Here is a 15,214-nt window from a genome sequence, read left to right on the forward strand (position 1 = left end):
GGTCGATAATAAACGTTTGGGAGCTAGAGCGTTTAGGCTCGTTCTCAACTAGGGAATAATAATGTTTAATGATATCTGAGAATGGTTTAAAGCTACATTTAGAGACATTTTCTTGAGTTTACTCATTGGTATATTTATATGTTTATAGTGATGATACGCTTGTTGCTTTACGATTCTATAGTCACTCACTGAGCTTTTAGCTCACAAAACTTTTGTGTTTTCCCTTTTCAGGTAGCGGTCAGTTTCCTCAAGGTTGATCCTGCTGCTGCTTGCCACCAAAAGACTCGGCTTATTAAAAGACTTAGGTTGATGATCTGTTTATGTACACATGTTTTGAGAGGGACTAGGGCTTCTATAGGAATGTTTGGGCTACCTATGAATATTTTTCTATAAAAGTAATATCTTTGTTATATGCATGTATTTATGTAATCTTTGTAGAATTTTTAGGGAGGTTAGCTGTTTGCATATATTATTAATGAGATGAATAAGTTGGTATTTAGATTAGAAGGCTTGGGTGGTGAGTGCTGGCAGTAGGGCTAGTAACTACCACGGTCATATCCTCTTCCAAAATAAAAGGGTAATTTGGGAGGGGGTGTGACATCAACATAAGGGTCCCTCCTAGCCATAGCTCAATATGAAGAGATCAAAGTAGGGGTCTCAATTAAGATTCAGGTTTCAAATACAATGGTTGTAAAGATTTTATGTACACGGTTGCTCGGTATACTTTAATTCTAGTATTATGTTTTTGAGCTTTCAGTTTAAGCATGAGATTTATGTTTTATTAAGTCACTCACTAGGCTTCTAGCTCACGCTTTCAAATTTTTTTCTTTCAGGTAGCAGTCAGTTCCCAAAAGACTATTTTGTTGTTGCTTTTCCACTCAAAGAAGCAGGTTGAGGGAAGCGTAATTAAAGACCTATATTAGTTAGTACACATGTGTCTGTTTAGTGACTAGTATTCTTGATGGGGCTCACTAGATTGTATTATCTATGTATAAACAATGTTGCGAAACCCTGTAATGTAAATGTGTTAAGTTCTGAGTTATTATGTATGTATTCAGGGTTTGAGCAAGGTTTAACAGGTAAGATAGGCAGTAAGTGCCAGCAAAAGGGTTGGTAACTGCTGCAGTCACCATTCCATCCAGGTTAGGAGGGTAATCTGGTACGAGGTGTGACAAGCACTTAGCTAGCATAACCTGGGATCTTCACTTTATACGATCATCTTGTATTATGTATGCATCATTCGTCCTTTTGAGATACTCGGGAGGGTAGTCTAAGGATAGAATCTAGGCTTGAAAAAGTCAGATTAGAATCTAGGCTCGGGAGAGTCAGATTAGAATCACATAATCAAGAGATAGAAGTTTAAGAATAAGTTCTATTTGCTATTAACGCATCGCATGCACCCAAGAGATAGGATATGATTGTATGCGGTCACTTTGTACCTGTGTGCATCCTTTATCATCACATAGGCAAGAAGTAGAGACTTAGGAATAAGCTCTATAGACATCATCGCATACATCGCATGCGTCCTAAAACTAGGAGCTATCGCATTTTCATTGGAAAATGATTGCTATCGCATGAGTGTAGCATGATTGCATAGCGTGAACGCATTCTCAAGAAACGCTAGCTAAAGACCTTCTTAACCCGTTCCTCCGCATGCTCATTTTATCTTTTGCATAATTAACTCTTTTCTTAAATCCGCCGCATAAACTTTATACCTTAAACAACCAACCAACCAACACTTTGATTTATTTGTTACCACAAAGTAATCGAAATTTACCAACACATATTGTGTTCGACCCTGAGCTTACCAGACAACTCAGTAGGATTTATACTTGGGTCTTGCTGAGAAAACTAGCATGAACAACGCATATTCCACCATCACATTCTACACCATTATTTCATCGCATTAAAAATACATCAAGTTTTTGGCGCCGTTTCCAGAGACTACGGCAATACATTGTGCTAACGGTATTTTTTTTATTTTCTTTGCAGCTTTCAATTTCTGGCGAATTACGACCCGGAGATTGAAAGAATGTTTCGACGAAGATTGAGAAACTACCGCCAACAACAAAAAGACAGAAGTCCAAGAATGGCGAAACAACTGGAAGAGAGGGCCGCAAATGCAAATAATATAATGGCCAACTCCATCATTCTGGTGAATGACCGCAATAGACCCATTCGGAACTATGCGTTGCCCAACCTATATGATTTCTCCCCAGGAATCATGAGGCCAGCTCTAGACGGATCGAGGTTTGAAATGAAACCGGTTATGTTGCAGATGATTCAAACGGCTAGACAGTTTTGTGGAAGGCATGGCGAGGATTCGCACGCCCATCTCCGGAGTTTTATTGAAATCTGCAACACTTTTGTGTTCCCAAATATCTCCACTGAGGAGGTTCGACTAACGTTGTTCCCATTTTCCTTATGCGATCAGAAGGAAATGGGCTTATTCTCTCGAACTAGGGGAGATAACATCGTGGGAACAAGTAGTGGAAAAGTTCATGAAGAAATACTTCCCTCCAATGGAGAACGGGAGAAGGAGGAAGTTAATTACGAATTTTAAACAAGAAATTGACGAATCACTCAGTGATACCTGGGCGAGGTTTAAGAGGCTGGTAAGAGATTGCCCACATAACGGCTTACCAGATTGTTTACAAATGGAGATTTTCTACCACGGACTGAACCCAGCATCGTAGACGGCTACCAATGCGACAGTAGCTGGTGGTCTGCTCGATAAAACATATGACGAGGCAAAAAATATACTTGATCGTATTTCAAAAAATCACGAGGACTGACGAGAAAGCGATAAAAGATTAAGAATTAAAGATAGTGATGCAAATAATGGGGCCATCGTATCCCTACAAACCCAAATGAATGCGATGATGAGTTTGATACAAGGCATTGCAATCAATAGCATGGGAACGCAAAAAGGGCAGGCCAACGCAATTGCTTAAACGACCACGAGTTGTGTCATCTATGGAGAAGCACATTCGATTAAAGAATGCCCAAGGAATCCGCAGTCAATATGCTTCATAAAGAATAACCCCTTCTCTGACACATACAACCCCGGGTAGAGAAACCACCTTAACTTCGCATGGAAAAATCAACAGCAAAATTTTCAATCAGTGGTGCAAAAAGGAAGGGCCACTAGGATTTTTCCCACGATCCAGTAGTTCGCAGGCGCCACAATCTTCATCCTTGGAGAGTTTGCTGAAGCAATATATTGAAAAGAATGAAATAGTGCTTCAGAATCAAGCGACATCCATCCGCAATCTTAAAATTCATATGGGATAGATTGCAGGCGAACTCAAAAGTAGACCGCAAGGAGCGTTATTGAGCTTAACTGAGCTCCCTCGCAACTTTGGGGTACGAAAAAGGAACAATGCCTAGTAGTCTCCTTGCTAAGAAAGAAACGACAGCGGAAGAAAGGGAAGAGTCCACTAGGACCAACCTGAATGTGGCAACAACCGAAGACCTGTTGACATATGATTCAGAAGAGCCCAAGAAGATGAACCCGGAAGTTGCGTCCACCTTTAAGCCTCTAGAACACAAGATAGAAGAAGTACAGCTACCACCATTCTCGCAAAGATTGAAAAAGAAAAAGAATGATGAAGGAAAGATCACTACAGTGGCAGTAACGCAAAATGCTATGATCCCACCAAAAATTTGCGACCCAGGAAGCTCCATGATACCTTGCTCAATTGAAGGGATCTTGAGGCGAGTATAAACTTAATGCCACTATCAATCTTCAAATGATTGGATATGGGCAAACTAACACCCACGACAGAGACTCTTCTACTTACGGATAGATCTCGAATACATCCCAAGGGAGAGTTGAAAGATGTCGCAGTCTCAATTGACAGATTCACCTTACCGGCAAACTTCATCATTCTACACTATAAAGTGGAGGAAGATGCGCCCATCATATTAGGACGACCATTCCTCTCGACTGGTCGCACTCAAATTGATGTGCACAAGGGGGAGATTGTAATGAACGTCAATAGGGAAAAACTCTGGATTAAGGCAATCAAAGACTAAGAAAAGAAGAGGAAGTCGTCTTGGACATAAAAAGCCCAGATTGAAATAAGCAGTCCCTGTGTTACTATGCGACTCAACCTCATCAGGGACGCAATCCTTTTGGAATATCCTTTTTTCTATCAATGATTCATGAACTTTCGTTACCTTTCTTTTATCCGTTATCATATATTTGTCTTTTTGTATTTATATAAAAAAAAATGGCGCCGCAATCGTGTTGAACAATCGTGGAAAACGATTTTGTTAACTCTGTCTATTATTTGACCCTCTCGATGTTTTCTTTGCAACGATCGAGGTGAACGATTGCAGAGGAGCTACACAAAAGACGCAACTACTTTATTCCACCATCGCAATCAAAGAAAAGCAGTTCGCTGCAAAGAAGGATTCGTTCACACACAATGCAGACGACAGAGCAAATTTGGGGGTTGTACCTTTCCTTGACTTTTTCTATTTCAAATTTTGCACTCTCGCATCGCATTTTAACTTTGAAAATTTTATCATCGCATCCTCTTTAGTCGATGCAATCATTTAACATTGATTAATTTAGTAAGTCACCGCATTATTTCTCTTTGCCAATTATGATTTCAATGATGAAACGCACACCTTTATTTTTTTTCGTATATACTAGAATCAACTTAATTTTATGACAGACATCTCATGAAATATTTCTAGAAGTTAGTGATCTGCCAGCTTTCTTCAAACTGACTTTTTACAAAACTTCCTAAGAGTATCGCATGACTTCTTTCAATCTTTCATCAATGAGGACATTGCTGCGTTTAAATTTGGGGGTGTGATATTCTTTTTCAACCTTGCTATTGTGCAATATTCTTTTTCAACCTTGCTATTTTTAGGCATTACAAAAGAAAAAAGAAAAAACATCATAACGTTGCGATCGGATCCTACTCGTGGTTGAATGTTCGCATGACACACGTGGGGGCAAGACAAAACGAAGGTAGGAATCGTATCAATGCATAAATAAATGATCGCAACTCCGCTGCCAAATTGACATGAGTTTAGACTGAGAATGCCTCAGTTGAAAAAGTTTTTTTATGAAATAAATCATACAATGCCTCGGAAACTATAAAGTGTTTTTTATTGTTAAATTTGTGGTCCCTAAATTTTAGAAATATTTTAAGAAAAGACCTGGATAAGAATTAAGGAGATTTTGGTACATAGGATCGGAATAAGGCAACCTTGAGAAATCTGGGAAAGAAGAAGGCGGTCGACTTTCTAAAGAGAATCTTTAGTCTATGCTTGAGGACAAGCATTGTTTTAAATTTGGGGGTGTGATAACGGGCAGAAATGCACGTTTTTACAGTGCAAAGTTATAAAACAATGAAGGATTGCAATGGTAAAAATATATGAAATTGCGTCCAAAAGCGTTAAGTTTATAACATTGTGATCGCATGCGTCCATCGCATTAAAAATAGTTAACTTATGTATTTTGTGTAGAAAATGCATTGGCGCAAGGCAGAATTGCAATCCAAAGAAATTAACGTCCGAGTTCATTCAGAGATTGCGACCGCAAGGCTATGCGATCGACCCAAACGCTCCAGGTGACCCTCGAACACCGTGGGGCCCACTTTTTACTCCCGAACCTTTCGGCACGAAAATGCGCGAAAACGGGGCTGTGGGGCCCACTTTTCGCTCCCCAACCTTCCAACACGGAAATGCGCAAAAATGGACCCAGGCATTAAAAACGATGAAAAAAAGGCGTGTGCCAGACGATTTTGTGAACGGAGCTCGTGGACCCAGGGGTTAAGAACGCAACACCCCAGCCAAGCCGTGGGCCCCACGGCCCCGGGGGCCGTTTCGGGCACCAAACGAGACATCAAATTCATGAACATGTAAAAATATAATGTCAAACTATGCAGAAACACATTCTTTCCAAAAACGGACCCAAAGGTTAAAAATGATGATAAAAAGTTGTGTAGAGAAGAAAACAGAATAAGCATTATAATTAAAACATACTCTTGGAGAGGAAGAGAATGAAAAGAAGAATCTTATCCTTGAAGACCATCTTAGTTCGTGAAAATTTGCTCAAGAAGGTGGCCGCATAAAGTCAGTGCATCAAGGTGAAAGCTTAATAAATCACGATGGGACAGAAAGCTGATGACGGTCGATTCCGAATTAAGTTGACAAGCCGTTAACAACACTGTAACAAGTACACTCAACTTTTCGGTGAATCAGACGGAGAATTAATGACATCCCATCAGTGCAATCATTCGAGAGAAAAAGTTCTTCACCTTAAATCTCCATAAATATCGAATGCCACCTTCATTGAAGAAGTTTGCTCAATTCGGAGAATTCACCATAGATAGCCGTAGTTTGTAATTTTAGATATTTTAGAAGGCGAAGGCGAGTAAAGGGAGAATACGCCGAGAGATCATCCTAGTAAACTTGGAAGAGTGCCAGGAAGCATTGAAAATTGAGAGAGGGCCAACTCTTGCAGAAGTAAGAACATCTTTTGGGCAGAATAGAGATAACTCAATGTAAAAGCCTTGGGAAGCAAGATATTGCTACTAGACTCTCTACCCTTATTTTTCCATTGCCATTTTGTAGTCTAAACTTATTTATAAAATGGAAATTGCATCTTTATATTTGTCCACTCTCTTTACATTATGCATGAGTAGCTAAATCTGTTGAATTGGTTGAGAAGCACTTAGCTAGCATAACCTTGGATCTTCACTTTATGCGATCATATTGTATTATCTATGCGTCATTTGTCCTTTAGAGATACTCGGGAGGGTAGTCTAAGGATAGAATCTAGGCTTAGAAAAGTCAGATTAGAATCTAGGCTCGGGAGAGTCAGATTAGAACCACATAATCAAGAGATAGAAGCTTAGGAATAAGTTATGTTTGCTATTAACGCATCGCATGCACCCTAGAGATAAAATATGATTGTATGCGGTCACCTTGTACCTGTGTGCATCCTTCATCATCACATAGGCAAGAAGTAGAGACTTAGGAATAAGCTCTATAGACATCATTGCATACATCACATGCGTCCTAAAACTAGAAGCTATCACATTTGCATTGGAAAATGAATTGTTGTCGCATGAGTGTAGCATGATCGTATAGCATGAACGCATTCTCAGGAAACGCTAGCTAAAGACCTTCTCAACCCCTTCCTCTGCATACTCATTGTATCTTTCGCATAATTAACTCTTTTCTCAAATTCGCTGCATTAACTTTATACCTTAAACAACAAACCAACCAACACTTTGATTTATTTTTTTACCATAAAGTAATCGAAATTTACCAACGCATACTGTGTTCTTAGTCCTTGTGTTCGACCCTGGGCTTACCATTCAACTCAGTAGGATTTATACTTGGGTCTTGCTGAGAAAACTTGCATGCATAACGCATATTCCACCATCGCATTCTACACCATTATTTCATCGCATTAAAAACGCATCATCATGCGTTGGAATGGGATGTATGCGTTAATCTCTTATACAATGACCATGCGTTCCTATCACAAGTTTTCTTGTGCTCTCGCCAAGTATAACGAGAACGCAAGTTTCTCGAGTGATCCAAGGTCGAACTCAGGGACTTGTAGCTAAATGCTATGCAGTAGTGTGTTTTCGCCGAAGAATAAAAGAATTTGAGGTTGAAAGGCTATGCACTACTTCTACTCCTAATTAACAGATTAAACGGTGGAAGTATGACTGAGAGGTAGAGACACGGCAACTGTTAACGCGTAGTAAAATGCATGAAAAAATAGATGAAAAGGCGATGATGTCTTCACTGCAACACTAAGCTTGACTGCAAGGGTAACCCCAGCCAATGCAAACTTATGCGATCATGCTATACACACCTGACAAAGACGCATGCGATGTGTAATAGCAAACGGAGCTTATTCCTAGGTCTTCATTCTTGCTTATGCGATCTTAATCTATCTCTTTCAAGCCTAGATTCTAACCTAGCTCTCTCAAGTTTTAGGTTCTTTCTATAGACTCTCTCTCGAGTAGCTCTAAAGGGCTGATGGTCGCATACATAAGACAAGGTAATCACATAACCATGGGTGACGTAAGATTATTCCTATCTCTAGTGAACACTTGCTTACATTGCTTAATGCGATCAACTATTTACCCTCCCAGGCAGTTGGTTGCTGCTTATTCTACTCATAGAAGCACTGCGTCCGCCTATAGACAAACATTGCTACAGCTTCACACTAAGTAAATAAGGTTTTCTCACAATACTCATGCAACGCACACCTCCTGATGGTTTGCTACATGCTTCATATCCCTGTGCCACATGATTAAGTATGTGATACTCTAACAATCTTACTTAATGGTGCAATGAAAGTAAAGGATGCTAAGTAAAAGAAGATGGAGATGGAATCGTAGAAAAATATAGAAATGCATTGATCACAAAATGTATTAATTCCTTAAGCCAAAATGTAATACAATACAAAGGAAAGAAGAGAAATGGAGGGCCAGTTGGAAGCAATGTCTTGCTTCCAGCAGATGTATGTCAAGACTGCTGGTGGTGCCATGGATGGGTGGTGGAGTAGACTCTCTCGAGCTCTAACTCCGACGAAAGGGTCCGATCGTCACTCGGAATGGTTGAGGGGATGAAGAACTCTCAAGCTATCTTCTCATGTTTTGGTCTAGATCACAAGGTTCTGCCCTCAGGAAAAAAACCCTGGATGATTTGAAATTCTACTCAACGGCTTCTATTTATAGAGCTTGATCACCGACAACATTAATGGACTTGCTCAGAATTTGACACTCGTGGTGTGATGGTCCTTTTCTGAATCTCTGTTGCTAACGGCGTGGTAGGTGAAATGTCAACATCACCTTTTGATAATCCCAATGTATGCATTCATGCTTGCATTCCACCAACCTTGCGATCGCCTTTCTATTATGGTTATTATTATGTAGTCGCAATCTCTCCGTGATGACGGCATTCGCTTGATGGCCGTAACATCCATGCATCGAACGTATGTGTTTGCCTCTATGATGGAGAGATTCCCTGCATGTGGTTGTCTTTGCGATAGCCCGACTTTCGCGTATGCGATCGATTCCTGCGTTAGCTACAAAAATAAACAATTGAACGCATAATAATGCATAATAGTGGGGTAGCCGAGATTCTTAATGCCGATAGACGCAAACTCATTTTCTCATGAATTCTAAGTATAATCGCCGCATCTTTTACTTAACAGCCCTCATAATTCTAAATAAAAGACCTATAATGATGTGCATTTATGCCCGTCATAAGAGAACGAGGGACTATATGCCTGTGTATGGACCTAAGGATTTGATCCTTACGGGATACACCGATTCTGATTTTCAGACTAACGTAGATTCTAGGAAATCTACCTCAAGTTTAGTTTTCACTCGTAACAGAGGAGCTATAGTTTGGAGAAGCATCAAGTAAAGTTGTATCGCTGACTCCACCATGGAAGCGGAATACGTGGCTACATGCGAAGCTGCTAAGGAAGCAGTATGGCTACGTAAATTCTTAGCTGATTTGGAAGTCAGTTCAAATATGTACCTACCTATAACACTGTATTGTGACAATAATGATGCAGTTGTTAACTCAAAGGAACCCAGGAGTCACAAGCGTGGTAAACACATTGAACGAAAGTGCCATCTCATCCGGGAGATCATACACAGAGGAGATGTGCTCGTCACAAAGATAGCCTTTAAAGACAACCTTGCTGATCCATTCACCAAGGCTCTCTCAGATAAAGTTTTTTAGGGCCACCTAGTTGGACTAGGACTACGAGTAGTGTAATCTAGGGCAAGCGGGAGAATGGCTATGGTATTGTAGATGCCCTAGTTTATTGTATTTTTCCCATTATGTATCTCAACATTATATTGTATATATTTCTTCTCACTGGAGTTTTAATCCAAGTGGGAGATTTTTGGGAATGTTCTAGAACTCGCAGTTCGTGTTAAACATTCTATTTTATTAATAATAATGACTTGTTGTTTTTGCATCTTATTATGAAAATCCAATAAACGTATCCTTGGCTATAATCTGAATGCTGTAACTTTATATAGTGACATAAACAAGATCAAGTTGACAGTATATAACCTAAATGGTCTAATAAGTATATGGATGAAATTGGGTATCTCATCTTGGTAACACTATTGGATTCGGCCTACTCTGTAGTTGTTACAGGAAGTTGTAAGGTTCTACAAACGATGTGATCTAGAAATCGTTTATGTTGAGACATGAGAGTGGGGGCATCCTATGCAATGAGTTTACATATAGACTGGACCACGAAAATAGTCATTTTTCTTTATAAAGACCGTTTGCTGTTAAAACTGACTATTTCATTTAATTTATAACCTAGGTTAACTTGATCTTAATCCTGAGCTAGTTATAAACTCTTGTTTGTTCGGGATCCTTTGATCTGCAAACGGTGAGAATAGTCCAACAACACTACTCAATAAGCTTACGATTTTAGGGATAAGACCGAATGAATAGCTGGGGACATAGCCTTGCAATATGGAATTCACTCCTACCATATTTAGGGTTAGCAGATTGGTTGTTCTCTTAAGTACTGACTCCAGGTCTTGAACAAACGAGTCCCCGCCTCTCATGATAGAGAAAGGATTTGATTCATAAAGATTATGAATCAGAATTGTTCATTAGAGGATCAATAAGAACTTAAAGAACAAGATGTAGTCATAGAGATAAAATGGTATTTTTGACCTAGCTGTGATTACAAACAACCTGTGAAGGATCGACTTACTGATTATGGTTATTAAGTGGGCATAATATATCTACAATGAGGGGAGTTCAACTATGGGCTATAATGGAGTGTCCCATTAGTTAACGAATGGGGGTTAGATTGGACTAATGAATTTAGCCGATTAATCTCGAATCATTGAAGTCAATGATCTGTAGGTCCGCGAGGTCCCCCTACTAGCTCGTAAATGGATAAGCTTAAGGGTACCTTGAGAAATTAATTTGAAACATTCAAATTAAACGGAACAAGAGATATTTAAATATGATTTAAATATATGAAGATGATTATTGTGCAAAAATTAATTTAATATTTGATATTAAATTAATTAATATTTTAAAATTAATTTATGAAATTAATTAAAGAAAATCATTTTTGTATTAAAATGGTTTTAAAATCATTTTTTGTTTTAAAAGAAAATGGAAAATTGGTTTTTCATGTTTGCACAAAATGGGGATTCAATTTTCTCCATTACCTTCATCTTCATGCTCACATAAAAGCCATTATCTTCTCTACATTGATTCTCCAAGCATGATTTGCAAGCCATGCACTCCATTTCTTTGCATGTTTATCTACTATATAAAGAAGATTGGAGTCGTTGGAGAAAGGTTAATGCAGAATTTTGAGAGAAAATTTTCTGTGAAGAAGAAACCGTCTTCTTCTATCGGCTGCTGTGAGATCTTCTTGCTTCTTCACATCTTCAAGATGTTCTTGAGTCCCATAACTCTACCTAAAGCTCCAAAAGCATAGTAGGGAAGGATTTGAGGTGGTTCACGGTGATATCAAGTGAAGACAACAGTTGTACAAACGTTTTCTTTGAGAGTTATTCAAAGGTATGTTTTGAAAACCCATTTTTTAAGAAGAGCATGCTTTAGTTTTTGCCAAAATTAGTGAATTAGAATGCTTATGGATCCTTGATACTTCCGCTGCATGTTGTTTCGCTCTTTCAGGATTATGGTGGGATACCTAAACCTGGTAACACTACGGATACAGTCCGATTTCTAGAGGTTTGCAAGTGTTGTAAACTACTACAGATGGTAGATCTTGACCATTCACGTGGAGACATGCGAGCGGGAGTGTCCTATACAAAGAGTTTATATCAGATCAGACCACAAGATGACTAGACTCTGTATATAACATCGTTGATACTAGAGACTTACATCTCACCTAAACGACTATAGGTGACACGACTTCAATCCTGAGTGTTTTGAGAACTTCTGCCTTTTAGGGCGGTCCTTTGATTAGGGGTGAGAGTGGCAAGATTGCATACTCAACATGCCTACCTTTTTGGGGACTTGTCTGATTTAGGAGCTGGGAACTTAATACACAAGATGGAATTCACTTCTTTCCCGAAGCAAAGATAAGTAGAAAAATTGCTCCCTTAAGGGTTGATTTCGGGGCTTGAACATAGTGGCCACAACTTCTCTTTGGAAGAGATGACTCAGTCATAGTAGGACTATGACTTATGTTCATTAGAGTGATCAATGGTACTTAAGGAGTTAGATGTAACTATAGGGGTATAACGATTATTGGCCAAGTTGTACTTACGAGCGATCTGTGAAAGGTTGTCGCACTGTTGATTGGTTAAGATGGACACATAATATATCTGTGGTAAGAAGAGTTCAGTTGTTGGTTTTTAGTGGAGTGCCTAGCAGTTAACAGATGGTAGATCCCGTGACTAAAGAGTTTAGTCAGTTATTCACGTGCCGTTGGAGCTTCGAGCTATAGGTCCATAAGATCCCCTTGGTAGTTCAATCGATTCAAGCTGAGGATCAATTCTTGGTGTTGATTTGAAATGTTCAAATTGACAAGAGGTAATTCGATTATATATGATATGATTGGTATGATGTATGAGATACATCAAGTGGAGGATTAAGGTAAATGAGATTTACATTAAGTACCATGGAATAGAAAAAGAGCTATGGTTTATATGTTTCATGAGATGAAATATTAAAACTATAGGTTATAAATATAAGATGGTAAGTTAGTTATCATTTATATTTATAATATTATTAATTGTTGGATAATTAACTTTTTTTCTGTAATAACAAATTTAGTGGGAGGTTATTGGTGGTTTCATGGTAACTGTGAGATAAAAGAAAAAATGTTTTCCTAATTTTGGTAATGTTGAAAATTGTTGTTTTGAGATTTTCCAATCTCTGAAAAATACTCACGGAAAGTTGTCAAGTAAATTGGATTTACTAAACGACATCTTGGAGTTAGGTAAACGATCATGGAGTATTAGTAGGCGACATACACTCAACTAAGCGATGAGTTAAATGATCACATAACTTTTGCTAGATGATCGCTTAGTTTTTCTTAAATGATTGGGCAACGACCTATACGATAGGTTCTTTCCGTCTCCCACTTGCTCAATCGCTTACACGATTGTGGTTTCTCCTTCTTTCTACCTCAAACCAAGTCCACACAGAGCCCACCTTCTGGATTCTCACACCAAGAATACCAAGGTAGCCTTCTTGGTGGTGTCATACTCAACTCGACACTGTCAAGGTTCTGTGGAGGCCATTCGTTTTGTTCGGGGTGTTCGTGACCAAGGCGATCGCTCAGTTCGAGTGCACGGTGTTCATGCAGTGTAGCGATCGTGTTGGACGAGCGTTCGTGTGTTGTTGTATTGCAGTGATCGAGCATTCGTGATCAAGAAGTTTGACAATGAGTCTTCAAAAGTGTGTAACGTTTATCCTTGATCTTCTGTATATCATGCTGTAATTTCTGTAATTAATGCATAACTGTATGTTTCTGTTTGAGATTGTAATTGTAAAGTTCATATATGATTGTAATTTGGAATGATCTTTCCGCTGCTCATGGAAATCTTCATGTTCGATTTCCTTAAAAAACGTTAGGCAACAGGGAAATAGCACTAATTTCTTTGGTAGAATCACTAGTTCAAGAAGGCTACGTGGGAGCGAGAGGACAAGATGAGGACTTAGTATTCGGAGCTTTTTCAGGAGTGGAAAATGTAACATCTCGAGCTTTTAATAATTCAAATTATGTATTTCCACAAAATTCGAGGAGAATTTTGTTAATTTCGAAATTCAGTTTATTTAAAGGAAAGATTTGGACTTATGACGTAATTAATTTAAATTTTAGTGAATTTATTCTAAGTTAATGTCAAAAGTGAGATGTTATTTGGGAGAATTGGTTTAACTCTGAAAGTGGGTTTTAAAGAGGGAAATGAACGAATTTTAAAAATATATATGTATATATGTATATAATTATTTGGGTTGAAAGAATAAAGTAAAACAAAATAAAATAAAATAAAATTTAAAACTAATATTTTATTTGTTATATATATTTTTTTAAGTTTAACTTTCTCCCCCCTGTCTTGTTCATCTCTTCAGTTCATAACACAAATTCTCTTCAAAGAAAGTTAGGAAGAGTGGTTGAAGGCAATTTTGGAGTAGGCCTTGCGTTGATCATGAGAAGCATGTGTTGATAACAAGACCATGTGATGATCAAGAAGGTAGAAGGTGCAAGTGCTATCTGGCGTTGGGGACAGACTGTAGGACTAAGTTCAAACGAGGAATTCTCCCAAACTGCTCGTGAAAATCAGGTGATTCTTGAGCAAAATCTCAGAAATTGAGTGTAGTTTCTGGGTGAGGGTTGCCATAAGGAAAATCTAAGAGAAAAGCTGTCAAAATCAAAAGAAACCGAGAAGTGTTCACATAATAGGTGAAAGCCAAGCAAGGTGGAGTAATCTTGAGATTCTAAGCTCTTACGGTGGAGTTTAAAGGCCAAAATTTATGGGTTCAAAAGGAAGCCAGAGGAAACCAGGGAAATTAGAAAGAGAGAAAGGTTCTAGCAAAACAAGGTGAGTGGTATTCTTTTAAGGTCTTAAGCATATCTTTTATGATTTATGTTTATGTTGTGAATGAGTAGCCAGAACGAGAATGAGAATATGTGGTCGGGATGGCCAGATGGTCAACAGATCTAGTTCCTAAGCCTGGAGCAGAATCTTAAGAGATGGTCAAGGGGCCATGAAGCCTAGTTCCTGAGCCTGTAAAAGGAACCTCGTATGGGATGGTCAGAGGGTCGACGGGCCTAGCTTCTAAGCCATAAGCGGGGATCTATGTGCACATAGGGAACACAGGAGATTAAATAAGTATTAGTTTTAACTATCTACCGTGTGTGTAGGTAGAGTTGAGAACAGACTCATTCGAGACTAAGGTTTGGATGTTAACCTCGTAATGTGATATGCTTTTATTGTTATAAGTTGAAAGATACTTGTTATGTTGTTACTACTTACTGGGCTTCTTGAAGCTCATTCTTTTCTTTCATATTTTTCTTCCTAGGTAGCGAAAGATTAGGAGTTCCAAGGTGTTTCTAAGGTCAAGGTCTGCCATGCTACAGCTACACTTTCGGATTTAGGTTGTTGTTGTAAACATTTGTAGTTAAGTCTGGAAGTTGTATAAACATTATACTATTTGTAATAAAGTTTATAGCAAACAGTTGCTG

At 38.6% G+C, this 15,214-nt stretch overlaps 1 non-coding gene across 1 annotated transcript; it reads right to left on the reverse strand.

The window, feature by feature from the left end:
- Positions 1 to 2,534: 2,534 nt before the first annotated feature.
- Positions 2,535 to 2,641, reverse strand: LOC150030576 (small nucleolar RNA R71). Its single transcript, XR_016526831.1, has one exon. It is a non-coding gene; the product is annotated as a small nucleolar RNA R71 (small nucleolar RNA).
- Positions 2,642 to 15,214: the final 12,573 nt, after the last annotated feature.

This window comes from Benincasa hispida, unplaced genomic scaffold (assembly GCF_027475165.1).
Source record: "Benincasa hispida cultivar pf3 unplaced genomic scaffold, pf3_genome.v1.1 HicScf1848, whole genome shotgun sequence".
In the NCBI taxonomy this organism is placed as follows: domain Eukaryota; kingdom Viridiplantae; phylum Streptophyta; class Magnoliopsida; order Cucurbitales; family Cucurbitaceae; genus Benincasa; species Benincasa hispida.